The 17,777-nt window shown below is 32.5% G+C and overlaps 1 pseudogene; it reads left to right on the forward strand.

Annotated features, from left to right (window-relative positions):
* Positions 1 to 8,966: 8,966 nt before the first annotated feature.
* Positions 8,967 to 10,755, forward strand: LOC134684100 (tereporin-Ca1-like; annotated as a pseudogene).
* The last annotated feature ends 7,022 nt before the right edge of the window (positions 10,756 to 17,777 follow it).

Below are 17,777 nucleotides of genomic sequence, written 5' to 3' on the forward strand. Positions count from 1 at the left end.
TACAAAAAAAAATACAAAAAAACAAAAAACAAAGAAAACTACAGACTGAGACCGCGATCCAAACCAAACACTGGGGGGAATTTCATATTTATAAGTATTTTGTCCGATGCAGTCATGTTTCGAAGCAGTCTACCCGCAGAAGGTGTTAGCAACGACAATGTAGGCTGCTACTATTAAGTCATAGATTAAAATTGCAACTGTAAAAAAATATATAATCTAATTTCTTATCCTTTTCAATTGCTTTAAATCTAAAAAAAAATACGAAGTCAATAGTAAATTATACATGTTATATTATCATTTACATGCATAATATGACTGACACCACTTGCTATTTTACGTGCATCTACGTTCGTTTTAACAAATGTCCCCCGCATTTACATATACATGTATATCAATACATAACTTGCAAATTATGCTTTTAATTATGATGCATTTTATGAAACGAAAAGATATAATAGTGCAATCATCAATACAAACATCTTGAGAATTTAGCAGTATTTTTGTTGGTAAAGGATAAGCGAAAGATACTAAAGGAGCATTTGGAGTCCATAAATCTTCGCGTATCGCCTAACAAAGGGTTAATAATCGTTAATAAAAGTGCAAAATGTTGTTAATCAACATGTTATTCAATAGAATTATCAGCTGTTAAAAGCTGTAAAAAATATTCAAAAGCGTCATCAATCAGATACACGTTATAAAATTAAATGTTGATTTGAATACATTTAAAGTTCCGATCCTAAAGGAACATGTAAACAAGTCGTATGAGACTCCTTGATTTTGCATATTCTGTTAAAGTACTTTCTCTCTTTCAACTGTATAGTTTTTGCCTACCTAGGGACATCAAGTTTTTTTGTTTGTGTCTCCATTTGTTTGTTTGTTTGTTTGTATGTCTGTCTGTTCGTCCATCCATTCGTCCTTCTTTTCCGTTTCAGGTAAATGTTTTCAAAAGTACCAATCGATATATTTATACAATTTCTGGAAAAGTATTAAAACAAAATATTTCCCCATCTGTACGTAACAGTAAACCTATCGGCGATATACAATGTATTTTATGACGTCCAACTGTCTTAAATAAGATGCAACACGAATTCCTATCGATTGATAAATAAACGGTGACGCTATCCATCTATAAGGGAGACTAGTCTATATATAAAATTCACCGAATTGAATACCAAAATATGCCTCAGATGATTCTTGCAATTTGACATGGTCATAGCCCGACTTTTCGTTATTATGTTATTGTCAATGCAGTCTCTTGAGTTTACCTATACTCAACTCATAAATTATCCAAACGAGTGGGTATATATCTGACCCATAAATTAAGTTTCCTTTCGTCATGGCATAGCCGTAGTTTACTTAGTTATTGTTCTGTAAAATGTCTGTATACTTTTCTTTCATTAATTTTGATGTTTTTTGTCTGTATGCCTTTTTGTGTTTCTTTTAAACATATTTTTCGTTTTTTATGATAATAACACAATGATGTCTGCTGTACCCTAATTTGTGATATTTTTACCTATTATGTGTCTTTGTTTTGTTCACACATCGTTATCAATATTATGAAATTTGATGCAATTGTCATACCAGTGAGAGGTTTAGCTTGCTATACATTTTTAATTAACAATTCATAAAAAGATGCTTGTACCAAGTCAGGAATATGACAGTTGTAGACCATTCGTTTGATGTGTTCGATCTTTTGATTTTGCCAATTAATTAATGAATTTCCGTTTTGAATTTTTTTTCGGAGTTCATTTTTTTTGTGATTTTTACTTTTTGATGCTACAAATGGCATACGAACCTTAGGGGGTTTACATTCATCTTCCCTTCCCAAAAGACTGATGCACCCATTTGAATGTCTCTCGCATATTTCGAATGATATAAAACAGATTAATTCATACAAATAGCTGCATTCTAGAAATAATTTCTTGGGCGTGTTTCACAATCAAAATATCTTCCCATACAGTTCTCATTGAAATGCCGGAAAAACTCTACTACATCAACTCCATCTTCAAGTCATTTCACTACGTTTTGATGTGCATTTTCAATGAGAATAAGCTTCCATTCTTAGACTGATACAAACTCGTGTAACTGTCCAGAAACAATGTCATCAGGGTCAACTTATGTTAAGGCGTGTATATCAAACAAAAAATTATAATGAAAGACCTATTCCACACATGGACTGCGTTATGTAAGTGATTGAACTCTGTCTTTTAGAAAAAACCATGCTGTTTTATCCCTCATTGTAACATTCAAAGGATCAATACAATTGAGAATGGAAATGGGTAATGTGACTAAAAGACAACAACCCGACCATAGAACAGACAACAGCAAAAGGTCACCAACAGGTCTTCAATGCAGCGTGAAATTCCCACTCCCGGAGGCGTCCTTCAGCTTGCCCTTAAACAAATACATATACTAGTTCAGTGATAATTAACTCTATACTAAACTCCACATTGTACACAGGAAAGTAAAATTAGAAATAATACAAAACTAAACTGGCTAGAGGCTCCTAACTTGGGACAGGTGCAAAAATGCGGCGGGGTTAAACATGATTATGCGATATCAACCCTCCCCCTTTACCTCTAGCCAATGTAGAAAAGTAAACGCGTAACAATACACATATTAAAATTCAGTTCAAGAGAAGTCCGAGTCTCATGTCAGAAGATGTAAAAAAAGGGGATCAAATCCACTTTCTAACTGTTCAAATTTCTATACAGTAGCGTGTTGGTTTGAATACCAAATACGAGTAAATAGAATAAAAGCGTCTTAAAAACATTTCTTGTACATTGTTATCTGTTATTACAAAAACGTTATATTTTTCAATGAATAATTTCATTGGTCGATTTCATCATTTCACACGGTCAATACATATGCAGAAGCTAATTGAAATTAGCTTCTGCATAGGTATTCCTAGAGGGCTGATTTTATCATGTGTTTTTCCTATGGCCATTATCTACAAAAATTGTCTCAGATTTTAGATAGAATGTATAGAACAAATTTTACACCTAATTAAACATTATATTTTTTCATGTGGTTAGGATGTTTACTCTATTTAGAGAGTTATGAGAGAATGGAATACCATAGGGACAATTGAAACACCCTTTTGAAGCCCATGATGTGTTGATTAAGATTTCATTAAATTTTTCTGTGTAGTTAAGAGATGATGGAGCTAAATTCATTCAGGTGAACTGAGTAAGAGATGATGGAGCTAAATTCATTCAGGTGAACTGACCAAGATTTTGCCACTAATTACGTAAATAATAATTGATTACATAATAATTACATAATAAAAATATTGCATTCATATAAAAGATTAATCTTTTGTCTATTTATATATACCGTTTTATTATTTTTTATGCATTCATAAGAAAGTTAAACAGCATTTTAAAGATTACTGATTAGAAGTAAAAAAATCTTTGTATTGTGCTACCGTAAAACAAACAGTATTACAATGTCTTATTTGTCTAAAGGTTTTATTATTCATTTTAAGTGTTTGAGCTTTTGATTTGGCATTTGATGAGAAACTTTCTGTACTGAAATCTTCATGGAGTTCGGTATATTTTCAATATACCTTTTTTGAGTGTATTTTTTTTTAGAATGAAGGGGCAACCTTGATTAAAGCTAACACAAAAATACTTGTCCATTCGTTTTTGATATGTTTTGTTATTTGATTTTGCCATGTGATTATGGACTTTCCGAATTGATTTTCCTCTAAGTTCAGTATTTTTGTGATTTTACTTTTGAATTGAAACAAGTTTTTTATTTAGAAATATGTCATACGTAAACGGATAACATCAGTAGATATAGAGATATTATAATCATATAAAAATAGAAAGGTATCCACATGAATGTAAAAATAATCCTTTTCCAAAACGAATAAGACACACATATAAAAATATATGAAAGAATCAGTCTTCAATTAACCAGCTATTCAAATTCTAAGTAACGAATGAACAGTTACTGTATTACACTAAATCAGTATTCAATCTTTAGATTTCGATCTTCATACAAATATAGTAGCCTGTAAAAAAAAACAATATCGCATGTTTTCACTTAAATATGTTATATTTCACACAGTATTTGGTTTGGTTTGTCATATGTACGATTTCAATTGTATTTATAGAATGCTGGATTAACATTTTGAATATTTAAGGAACGGCTTTAATTTTGATTATGTATTTGAAGAAATGACATGAAAAATATGATGCCACTGAATAACTCGCGTAGCGGGTTATTTTAAAGTGTGCACCACATTTTTCATAATACTGTGGATTCATTATTATTCGTTGGATACCAATTTTTGTGGATTTTGTGGGTAAAGTTGAACCACGAATTCAAATGTTAAACGAACAACACAGTTTCAATAGTTATTGTACGCAGAGATGGGGAAAACCACGAAATCAAATATCCACGAATATGCAAGCTTTCAGCAATCAACGAAAATTGATACTCACGAAAATAAATGAATCCACAGTATTTCGAACAGACAGAAAAAAATATTACAGTTAATTATAATTTAGTTCCAAATTCCATCTCAAGCCGGGGTAAATCATTAAAAAACGTTGATGACGTCATGGTCATAGACAAAATAATGCCCATAAGCTGATAAAGACGAACACTGTCAGCCAATCAAACGCGTTACATCCAAAACCTTATCATAGTTCAATGTTGTCAGATTAAATGTCATGATAATGATAATAACGTTGAACAACAATTTAATCTATTTTGAATCGAGTTTGTTTTTCAAAATTGACCCTTTTATTCAAAATAATATATTTGTCCTCGGAAAATCTGCCTCAAATTTTGATATATTGATATCGTATGTCTTCATATCACATCACATGTTTCACATATTTCATTATTAATAACACATTTCAATAATCTTTGTAAAAAGTAAAATCACAAAAATACTGAACTGAAAATTCAAAACGGAAAGTTCCTAATCAAATGATAAAATCCATCAAACGAATGGACAACAACTGTCATATTCCAGACTTGGTACAGGCATTTTCAATTGTAGAAAATGGTGGATTGAACCTGATTTTATAGCGCTAAACATCTCACTTGTATGTTTTTAAAATCATATGCTAATAAAAATTTAATAATCCATAAAATTATAATATGTGACAACTAATTTTTTTTTGTGTTATATAGTTAATTCACATACTATATGATTCCTTAAATCAAATCGGCTTAGTTCATTGCGCATGACATTTCATAAATTTTACGACACAAGAAAATATTAACCTGAATAAATTATATTTTAGAGAATAAAACAGTTTTTTTCAATATAACCATTAGATTACAGAAACCTCTGGTGATATGAAATAGTAGGTGCAAAAATAATCTTTCTTGTAAATTGAAAATTTGTATTTTTGATGATTTTTAACGGTCGATTGATGCCTGCAAATCTGCAAGATTAGTAATTCAAGTACAACTGACAAAAATCTTTGAATAATAAACACCGATCATTTCCCTAAATCTGAGCTTGCGCGAAAAAGTTACAGACAATCAATTGTTGAATAAGTAGTACGGAAGCGTTTAAAGCGACAATAGGTTATGGTTTTCAAAATTATTGCCTTTATCAATAGGCTATGTACACGTTCTGACTTATCTGTTTTCAGATTACTCTCATTTGGCATGTTTTGGGTCAAGTCAAAATCGAATAAAATTGTTCTTAATTTTTTATTTATAATTTGTAACATGAAGATAAAATTGTAAACATGCTTACTTTTCACAGAGAAAATTAGTTAGAGGATGACACCAACCATCATCAAATTTATTCTCTTTCCATATCTGAATGCAGTCATGTCCTATTGGCTCACCAGGGGTCCATAGCGTGTCAGTTAATTGCAACTCTTTGCCAGAAGTGGTCCACTGATATTTTCCGTTATAAAGTCTGCATCCAATAAACACAGTAGCTAAAATTCATTTTTAGGATAAGTTATTAAGGATGTTCGCTCCCCTTGTTTTTGAATGTTTGCCAAATATTTGGAATTCTCTGGTTTTATACATGTAGTGCCATTAAACACTTTGCCCACTAACCCCTACTCTTCTTTCCATAATTTGATTACATATACTTTAAAATGTCATCTTTGAAAATCTTATAAAATCCTTGTTATATTTTCCTCGTTTTTGAAAGAAAAAAGGTGCCAATGTTAAATGTATAAGAAATTTAGAGAGAATCATTTCCCGCCAAATATTTAACGGCTAATATCTCGAAAATAAGCACATGGACCCTAATTTTTCTTTTTGCTTTTTTAGTTCCTTTATTTACATACAGTCTTTTTAAAAAGCTTGTTTTTTTTTAAAGAGAGTAGCGAACATCCTTAATGTAATTTGCACTTTATTTATAATTCGACCATTAAAAAAAACGTTACTTACAATAAGTAAAGATGATCACTATACTATACTTGATATTTGATTGTAATTTATTTGCTTGGACAGGGTTTTTCGCTTCTAAAAAATTTCAAATTTCAAAGGAGAAATTAAAATATGTCATGATTGCCAGCTGACAGACTAAAGTCTTATCAGTCCTTGTCATTGTTATTGATAGATTGATTATATATTTTTTTCTTTTATTGCACGAAATAAAAAATGTGTCATTTTCAATATTTCTGCCTCGAAGATAAATTATTTAAATCATTTAATCAAATATACATTTATACGTTTCTTTTTGCGTATATGGCTTACCAATCAAATTGTTGAAAATGTATAAAACATTCTAAATGAAAAATGAAACTTGATTATTTCAATGCATATGCCTTTTTGTGTTTCTTTGTTACATATGACGTGGCTCTGTACTTATACATCCCGTCTTTGTGTTATTGTGCCATGGTAAATTTTTGTTTTACATATTTGTTTGTTTTTTTCTGGTGATTAAGATAATATTACAATGTTGACTGCTGTACCCCCATATTTAGCATTTTTCAATTTTTCAAAATTTCAATTTCTTTATTTAAAATGGGCTATTTTTCAATGTTCACGCGTATTTCGATATTTAAGTCCTTCGTTACTCCTCTAATATGCGTTGCGTAACATATTGACTATATACATTTTGTTCCTCTATTAATAAGCTTTCGATCGAGGTATAATATATATCTGTAATTAGGGGCTGAAGGGTCCTGCCAGTCCATTCCATTATTCAAAATTTCCATTTCATTATTCAAAATTGACTATTTCTCAATGTTCACGCCTATTTTGATATTTAAGTCCTTTGTTACTCCTCTAATATGCGTTGCGGAACATATTGACTATATACATTTTGTTCCTCTATTAATAAGCTTTCGATCGAAGTATAATATATATCTGTAATTAGGGGCTGAATGGTCCTGCCAGTCCATTCCATTTTTCAAAATGTCCATTTCATTATTCAAAATTGGCTACATGTATTTCCTAATTTTTACGCATATTGTGGCATTTAGATCCTCCGTAAACACTCTAATGGTGATTGCGAATCAGGATATAGCTAAAGTGTCACAGTCATTTTTTTATTTAAAATGGGCTATTTTTCAATGTTCACGCGTATTTTGATATTTAAGTCCTTTGTTACTCTTCTAATATGCGTTGCGGAACAAATTGACTATTTACATTTTGTTCCTCTATTAATAAGCTTTAGATCGAGGTATAATATATATCTGTAATTAGGGGCTGAAGGGTCCTGCCAGTCCATTCCATTATTCAAAATTGGCTATTCTCAATGTTCACGCGTATTTCGATATTTAAGTCCTTCGTTACTCCTCTAATATGCGTTGCGGAACATATTGACTATATACATTTTGTTCCTCTATTAATAAGCTTTCGATCAAGGTATAATATATATCTGTAATTAGGGACTGAAGGGTCCTGCCAGTCCATTCCATTATTCAAAATTTCCATTTCATTATTCAAAATTGACTATTTCTCAATGTTCACGCCTATTTTGATATTTAAGTCCTTTGTTACTCCTCTAATATGCGTTGCGGAACATATTGACTATATACATTTTGTTCCTCTATTAATAAGCTTTCGATCGAAGTATAATATATATCTGTAATTAGGGGCTGAATGGTCCTGCCAGTCCATTCCATTATTCAAAATGTCCATTTCATTATTCAAAATTGGCTATTTCTCAATTCGATATTTAAGTATTTCGTTACTCCTGTAATATGCGTTGCAGAACATATTGACTCTAAACATTTTGTTCCTCTCTTGAAAAGCTTTCGATTGAGGTATGCTAGATATCTGTAATTAGGGGCTGAAGGGTCCTGCCAGTCCATTTTATAGTTCAAAATTTCAATTTCTTTATTTAAAATGGGCTATTTTTCAATGTTCACGCGTATTTCGATATTTAAGTCCTTCGTTACTCCCCTCATATGCGTTGCGTAACATATTGACTATATACATTTTGCTCCTCTATTAATTAGTTTTCGATCAAGGTATAATATACATCTGTAATTAGGGGCTGAAGAGTCATATCAGTCTATTCCATTATTCAAAATATCCATTTCATTATTCAAAATTAGCTACATGTATTTCCTAATTTTTACGCATATTGTGGCATTTAGATCCTCCGTAAACACTCTAATGGTGATTGCGAATCAGGATATAGCTAAAGTGTCACAGCCAATTTTTTTATATTTATTTCACTATTCACCGCTTCAAATTGAATAATAAAACATAACCTATGTCATTATTCATTATTCATTTTTAAATATTGAATAGTTAATAGTGAACTATTTCATTATTCATTATTGAATAATGAATAATGAACTATGAATAATGGACGTACTTCAGCTGATTAAAACTAAACCCCACTCATGACGTTATTTTTTTTTTGGTCGCCCATTGAAATCTTTTTATAGAGGAAAACCAATGGAAAGATTGAATAAACAGATGAGTATTACTGATATATAAGCGGCTACAATTAATTAAAAAAAAATGTATGATCTTGAATAACACTGGATCAAAACCATGGCTTCTTGTTACTTTTGATTGTCCTTTTAGGTAAGAGATTTTTTTTACTTTTTAAAACCAATCGTTGTTATTTTTCTTCTATTGTTTAACTTCTTATGATCTTTTTTATGTCTTTAAGTCAAATTATGTTGAATTAAAAAAATTCATACTTGATTTCACATAAAATTTATAGTTACATATTAAATTAACAGTTTTGCATGGCTACCAATAGATATAGGAAGATGGGGTGTGAGTGCCAATGAGACAACTCTCCATCCAAATAACAATTTATAAAAGTAAACCATTATAGGTCAATGTACGGCCTTCAACACGGAGCCTTGGCTCACACCGAACAACAAGCTATAAAGGGTCCCAAAATAACTAGTGTAAACCCATTCAAATGGGAAAGCCAACATGTGAAGGGTTAATGGCTAACAGTAATGGATTAATTGGTTAAGTAATATAAAATTTGCATTATTCAGATAAATTGTTATAATTATAAAAACATGATAGGTGTTGATACAGTAAGAAAGTACAGTTCCTACAGTAAACAATTTCAACCTCTACCTCTTTCAACCTCCCCAAAACCGTCCTTTTCTATATTTCCTTCGATTTAACAAATGACGTGCTTGTTTTGTTTAGGGAGTTACCGTTTGAATTATATGGGAGCGTGTTGGACTAGGATAAAAAAAATTGTCCTGCAAAGTTGATCATGCTGCTTATTTTCTAATTTCACCCTAGACCCCCCCCCCCCCCCCCCTCCCACTAAAAATCAGATGAAAGCTCTCTTAACATGCTTAACATGCTTAATCCTAAATAAATATTGTAAAATGATATTTATTTTTAGGATCCTGTAAATCTATTAACGGAGTTGGAATACTTGGGAGTCTACTTATTTCCTCTGGTTTATCGATGACAAAGTCGGGAGGAGGATACAGTATTGAATGTACAGTCATAGTAGAAAACTGGACAAAATACCCCCTAACTGACGCAAGAGTTACACAATACTCTGGACGCTTGATTCCTCTGCAGTTTCCATCAACTCAATGTCTCAACTCGGCCGATTCCGTACCCTGATCTAGGATAGAAGGAGAGTAGCGGATTCTACCGAGGATTGCCGAATGCAGTTTCCATAAGACCTGGAGAGAAGGAACAGTATGTAAGTAAATGATAGAGAACACACTGTCTTACTTTCACTTTTTGAATACTTGTTTCCTATGAATAAACATTTCTTCCTTAATTTCTATTCGTTTCTTTGCGTGATATCCTTTTTCACTTGAACACAAATTAATGTATTCAACCCGATGAAAAGTTGTTTGATTTAAAAATCAACCGGTTTTGAATAAATAACGTTAAGTTGTATATGCAAACAGTTAAATGGGTATATATATGGTTTTCAGATTACACACAAGACTCTATGGTCCCTCTATGGAAGCGCAGGAGTTGCCTCTTGGTTGATAGGAGACGGACATAGGAAACGGGCAGTTGTTATGTGGAGTGTACTCTATTCCCATTGGTTTCATAGCAACTGCCTTGCTGTGGGATTAAATGTAACTGAATCCGGTAATCAAGCGCACAAAGACGGGTTCGACCAAATGTATTATCATGAAAGTGGAAGCGGTTTGCATTTCAAGAGGAAAGATTACTATTATGACACAATCATGACAATTATCTTTCAAAGACGAAAAATTTGAAATAACCGGAATCATGGGAACAAACTGCAAACCAACAGCTCGTATTATTATTAAGCCTCTTAATGAAACAGATCTTGCACCAGGACTTAAGCGTGATGAATGACATTTTGCCTGAATTCTTAATTTATTTATACATGTTATATTTTTTTTACTTGCTGCTGCTGCTTACATGGAACATAATATTCCATTATAGTTTTGTAGTTACTTAAGTTTTTTTTTTCAGTCGATTCAAAAAGTGTATGTGAAAAGATTTGAACTTTATGTCACCGTACGGTCGAATGTTAACAAACACTTTTTTTTTCATACGCTTTTTGACACAATTATATAAAAAAAATGAGAAGAAAGACAAATGATTTTTATATGAATTCGTGATAGGTATATGTAAACAACTTCAGAAAAGGTATCCTCCAGGGATTGAAATTCTGTTTTGGGCCAAATTTGGGGAAAATATGTGACATCTTAATCCCTTTTTGCAATATTATTAGTAAGAACAAGCAGGTTGTTGCCATCGATACACCAAAAAGAAATATCTTGAACCATTGAACTACTGGGTATCAGACCAATGAAAAATACTGATTACATACATATGTACATATATGACACAAACAGTAGGCTTAATTTGTAAGAAAGGAAGGAAAAGGGGATGGTAAACTTTATGTATATTGCTATCTTACATCATTACTAATCCAGCGACAAATCTCATTTTGAAGAAAAGAGCAGTAAAACTCCCATAACAATCAGCGTCCTACTTTACTTTCTGGAAGTTTTGTAACCATTGTGGTCCTCTTTGTTCAGCTCCTGTAAGTCTCTCATACTTTTGATTTTGCCATTTAATTAAGGACTTTCCCGTTTTGAATTTTCCTCGGAGTTTAGTATTTTTTGTTATTACCATTACACAGTGGTCGCCGTGTCAGCCAATACATCACCTATATTTATCGGCACCATTTGCTGTCTACCCCTGTTTGTTATTCTACGCTCTCTCCAAGCACCTGTCTATTTGAGCTCTAACCACCTTGTCATACAATCCAAATGCTTTATTTCCATTTAGATATTTTAAATGTATAATCTTACTCAGACCTTCTGTGAACTACTGAATCTAACCAAATAAACGGGGAATGTGTTCATTGGACACAGATAATGCCCCAGCTTGCAAATAACGTTATAAAGAGTCAAGAACGGTAAAATGACACTACCCAAATTCGCACTTGATCTGTGTTTTATGGTATTAAAAATTTTATTGAGGCAAAATAAAATAAGAGAACGGAAACTAATCGTTGGGACGTACGCATACGTACTTGCGGACGGACAAGGGTATCACTGTTTAGCCTCCTCCGCTGCAGCGGGTGATAAGAAAAAGAAGACGTTTTTATACTGAAGCTGTACATACCCGACCAATGCCCGACTATCCCTATAACCCTATACGATCAAGTGGATCTGGTTTGGCCGAGATCAAGCTGAGATCGAGTAAAGTTGAGTTGGTCTAGTTAGCCGAGTAAAGATCGTGTAGAGATCATGAATTGGTCGGAATTATCGAATATGTATTCAATAAGTGGTCGGGTTGGTGTCGTGATGGAGTAATCAAGGAGTCGTGAATGGTCGAGTTAAGTTCGTATGCAGTCGGGTAGAAGTCGTAAACATTCTTGATCACGCTTGGTCGTGGAAATTTGGACACTCGGGATCATCTAACTGTCTGGGTGCTTTGTCGACCTCTCCGGACCATTCCCGATCCGTAGGAATCTTTTACGAACTTATACGACTGCGTTCAGACAATGATAGAACATTCCAGATAATTTAGGATATTAATCGGACTGTCTTCCTTGATCTTGGATTTTGAGGTAACAGATAACAATTGGTATATATCTTTTGAGAAATGTGCAAATTTCGAGAGTAGTATGTAATTCATGTGTAATACATATCATGTTAAAATAGAAAATTATGAGTTTCGTCATACTTTACGGCTGTATTTTACAAAACAAATGTTCTTGTTTGATTCATTTTTTGGAAAACTTTGACACATAAGGGGAGATAACTTAGATAAGGCAGCTTTCATAATAGAATGTGGTGTGAATTTACCTATTTTATAGTGTGTCTTTTAGGCCGTGTTCACATTGAGCTTAACTCGGTGTGATGTAAGTGTACTCTACACTTAAACTAACTTCTACTACGTCCCCATTGATAAAAATCAATGTTTACATGTAGTTTAAAACAGGTTTTCAATACACGCAGTCACAGTCGATAGTCAATTTAGGCCTTGTGTGGGTTTCGTGTTCATAAAACTAGATTTTGGAACGTGGATTTTATTGTGAATATATATGGAAGTTAGTTACATATATTGAATAAAAATTATAATAGTAATAATTTGAATTAAGTTATTTACTACGGAAGCCGATAAGGGCCATTCAAAAAAAAAAATTTATGTCGTATTTACGACATAGCATGTCGTAATTTCGACATAACATGTCGTTATAACGACATCGCTATGTCGTAATTTCGACATAACATGTCGTTACAACGACATCGCTATGTCGTAATTTCGACATATCATGTCGTAATAACGACATAACTATGTCGTTAACGACATAGCTATGTCGTATTAACGACATCGCTATATATATATATAAGAATATGTATTATGATTTGCAAGAGACTAAATGACACAGAAATTAACAACTATAGGTCATCATAATACCCCCAATAATTAGAAAAGCCCCCGAATTGTCAGCTATAAAAGAGGGAGGAAAGATACCAGAGGGAGAGTCCCCTCAATGCTGTGTGGCAGACAGTGTTATTATTTAATTATTAGCTCCCTTGGTAAAACTCCAAATTTCATATTTAATGTATTTTATTGTTAAATAATTTACATGAAGCTTATGAAGTATATATATGTTAATTGCATAGTTTTTGCTATTTGAATTTATTGGTTAAAGATTTCTATTTATATTGTAAAGTTTGATATTTGCATTGTCGCAAATCCTAGGCTACCTTCTTTGGATACGTAGAGTAAGAAATTTATATATTTTATAGATCTCATATCTATGTGACTGATGCCAATGGTCAAAAAGCTGTGAATTAAACCACGTTTCATTTGTCCTACCAAGGCAAGCAATTCTTTCTATCTCCTGATATATAGCGCATACTATATGGCATTATGTAACAAGAGTAAATTGTAGTATAGTTTGCTCTATTTCAACTTTCAAACGTTGGGCACGATGTTCCTACAACCCCTAGGATTTAAAACAGAATCTTCGCAATGTCGTCCGCAAAACAATACTTATTACCAGTTCACGGAATATTTTACTTCTCGATTTGTCCTGCTATTCATGTTATAACTGTCGTGATAAAAATGAATTCCTGTACTAGCGAAGCCGGAACTTTTCGTCAATATAAACTTGTGCATGAAATGGAGGTAATTGAAAGACGAATCACAAACAGCGACGAAAACCGTTTCATCGAATTAATAAAAACCCGGGATTATATTTGCCTTTTCGCGGACGATCCAGGAGTAGATTACTATATTTTAAAATGTATATATTTGAAGATGACTTGGGGAAATAATTCTCAAACTTAGGTTCAAGTAATTGAAGGGGTGTATTTCGAAAATATATATGCCAGGGAAAATACAATTCTATTCAAATTTAACCAAGGGTAAACATGTTCGATTTCCTTGCAGAGTGTCAGATATATTTGTATTGGGGTTGAATTAAGATATAGAAAGTTTACAATGACGGATGATATCACAGTGGATGCACATTGAGAGTTAAACATCCTACCCTATGATAATATTTTTTTATAGAAAATCGTATACATGTACTTCCGTCCTGTCTTTCCTTCCTACATTACTTGCGACTGTACTGCATTTTTAGTTGAAATAACTTAAAGGGTAAACATTATTAAATCGATTTCCACAACTCGAGGTAATTTTTGATAAAATGACATCACAAAACGAACAGAACCAGAATCAACCAACACTATAAAAAACCGAATAAACTTGCAAAAATTAATCGAAGTCCAAATCCCTCTTTGACACCGCATTTTAAGTGTAACGGAAAATCGTGCCCAACGTTTGAAAGTAGAAATAGAGCTATCAATACTTCAATTAACCCTTAATACAAGATGCCATGTAGTTTGCGCTTATGTAAAGGGAGATGGGATGCTTGGCTTGCAAAATCAGTCCCCATACCAATCCAAAAAATAATCTTCCAACTAATAAAAATCTGATACACCCTTGTCTGTCTGTACAGTCCTTTAAGGTGGTACCCAACACTTGCACTAAAATTAATTTGGCTCGTTTAATTTTCATAAAATTTTATCAAAGTACTTACTTTGACCCTTTAACAAAAATATGAAAATTTCAAAAATTTTGAACCAACCGTTTTGTCAGAAAAATTACACTGGTTATATAGCAGTTTGACAAACACCAATTTTGATCATTGAGAAGCTTAATATTCCCTTTACAACACAACGTCATTAAAACGTTTAGCTGATTTTAAAGAGTTATCTCCCTGTAGTGTTAGGTACCACCTTAATTAACGATATTTAAGTCCAGTAACTTATTTTTATTTTTATTCAATTCTTCATCATATATATACAACATATATTACATATTACACAATATTATCACAAAGCCTTAATTTAATTCATATTTATAATTATTGGAAATGGAATCTCAAAAATATATAAGTTTCTCACTGAAGGTATTCAAAGAAGGTAACCTAGGATTTTGCGACGATGCAAATATTTAACTTTACAATATAAATAGAAATCTTTAACCAATGAATTCAAATAGCAAAAGCTATGCAATTACCAAATATATACTTTATAAGCTTCTTGTAAATTATTTAACAATAAAATACATTAAATATGAAATTTGGAGTTTTACCAAGGGAGCTAATAATTAAATAATAACACTGTCTGCCACACAGCATTTCGGGGACTCTCCGTATGGTATCTTTTTTCCCTCTTTTATATGTATGGGGCCTTTTCTAATTATTGGGGGCATTATGATGACCTATAGTTGTTAATTTCTGTGTCATTTGTTAGTCTCTTGTCAATCATAATACATATTCTTTTAGTATAGATATGTCGTTATTACGACATAGTGATGTCGTTATTACGACATAGTGATGTCGTTATAACGACATGTTATGTCGAAATTACGACAAAGCGATGTCGTTATAACGACATGTTATGTCGAAATTACGACATACCGATGTCGTTATAACGACATGTTATGTCGAAATTACGACATGCTATGTCGTAATTACGACATAAATTATTTTTTTTGAATGGCCCTTATCGGCTTCCGTAATTTACCTATTTATATGACAAAAACTCAAAAAATTGATCCGTTAAAAACAGCATATAGAATTAAATTAAATTTTACCATATGATTTTTAGTGGGAGTTTTTTTCTTTGTTTTACACAACTGTTGGTAGTACGGCTTATTTATTTTGCGCGACAATTAATTTCACTTTTTGTACACAACTATTTCTTGCAAAGTACAAAATATTAATTTTCATAATATCTTGGACAAGGTTATTTTTAGAGTTAGTACCAGTCCTGACAATTCATTTCCAAACCACCCCATCTGTGACTGTGGATTAGAAATATGGTCAATTGGATCTTCTTCGAACCGGCCGTAATATCTTTGCCAAAGTGGGGCTTCAATTTGACCCGGCGTGCGGGATGTACAAGTATTCAGCCACGTCCGACCATTTATGTGAACATTAAATCCGATGCCTCAAGTACGGAGGGTCAAGATCTCTGCCCGTTAATAAACTTTGCAAAAACTCTTAAAGGGTCCGTAGGTGGCCTGTTGCAAGGCAAAACTTTTGTCCCTATCCAATATACTCTCATTTTTCCGATGTAAGTCCAAATTACCCCGATCTTCATCTCGGACGTCCTCTTTTACTGGAACTACCTGTTGTATTTATTGTGAATGTTTTTCTCGTCCTGAACATGCATGAAATATTTGCCACTGTACGTTAAGCAATCAACAATCAATCAGTTTGAAACTCCAGTTTTTGCCTATTGTTACGCAGCTTTAGTCCGAGTAATCGTGACATCTTTAGAACTCTCAAAGTTCTATAAAGCAATAGAACGAATTTCTTTAGGTACCGACCATTCATCTCCGTGGGACAAACACATTTTTTTTTCAATAACATACAGGATCATTTTTTAATTTTCATGTAGAAACTTCGTCAAGTTTGAAAACAAAAAGGACAGGAAAATAAAATAAATGGCAATTACGCTTTTTTTTCCACAAAAGAGATAATTTCTAATGAACTGTAGCTGTTAATTTCTGTTTCATTTGGTGTCTTGTGAAGAATTGTCTTATTGGCAATCATACCATATCTTATTATTCCATCTTCTTATTATACCCCACAAAACAAAGTTCCATAGGATATAATGTTTTTGACCCGTCAGTCCGTCAGTCTGCAAATTCGTCAGTCCGTTTGTCAGTCCTGTTCTTGTCATCGCAACTCCTTTGAAACCACACAACAAAATTTCATGAAACTTCATAGATAGTTTGGACATAATATGTAAAAAAAAAATGCTTAGTTTCGTACCCTTAACAACAAAATTATTATATTCAAATTTACCTGTGTACGTTGTTTTATTTATCGCCATTGTGCCCCAGTTAATAGTTGTCTGTTTGACACTGTTCCTGGTTTTTTTTTTATGAATATTGTATTTATATTGTGTCATAGAACACAGTTATTCGTTCAGCGTATGTTTACTTGGTTTTTTTTTTAGATGTCTTTTTGATCGAGTTTATAAGCTATTTCAATTGGTATTTTATAGAGTATATTTTTATGTTCTAATGTTACACTACTGTCTCAGGTTAGGGTAAAAATAAAAGGTTGGTGCCTGTTAAAATGTTTAAACCCGCTGCATTTTTATGCACCTGTCCTAAGTCAGGAGTCTGTTGTTCAGTGGTTGTCGTTTGTTGGTGTGCTTCATAAGTGTTTCTCGTTTCTCGTTTTTTAAAACTGTTGGTTTTCCTGTCTGAATTGTTTTACACTAGTTATTTTGGGGTCCTTTATCATGTTTATAGCTTGCTGTTCGTTGTGAGCCAATGCTCTATGTTTAAGGCCGTACCTTGACTTATAATTGTTCACTTATTATACATTGTGACTATACCACATCTTC

The sequence above is a fragment of the Mytilus trossulus genome, chromosome 9 (assembly GCF_036588685.1).
Source record: "Mytilus trossulus isolate FHL-02 chromosome 9, PNRI_Mtr1.1.1.hap1, whole genome shotgun sequence".
Classification (NCBI taxonomy): domain Eukaryota; kingdom Metazoa; phylum Mollusca; class Bivalvia; order Mytilida; family Mytilidae; genus Mytilus; species Mytilus trossulus.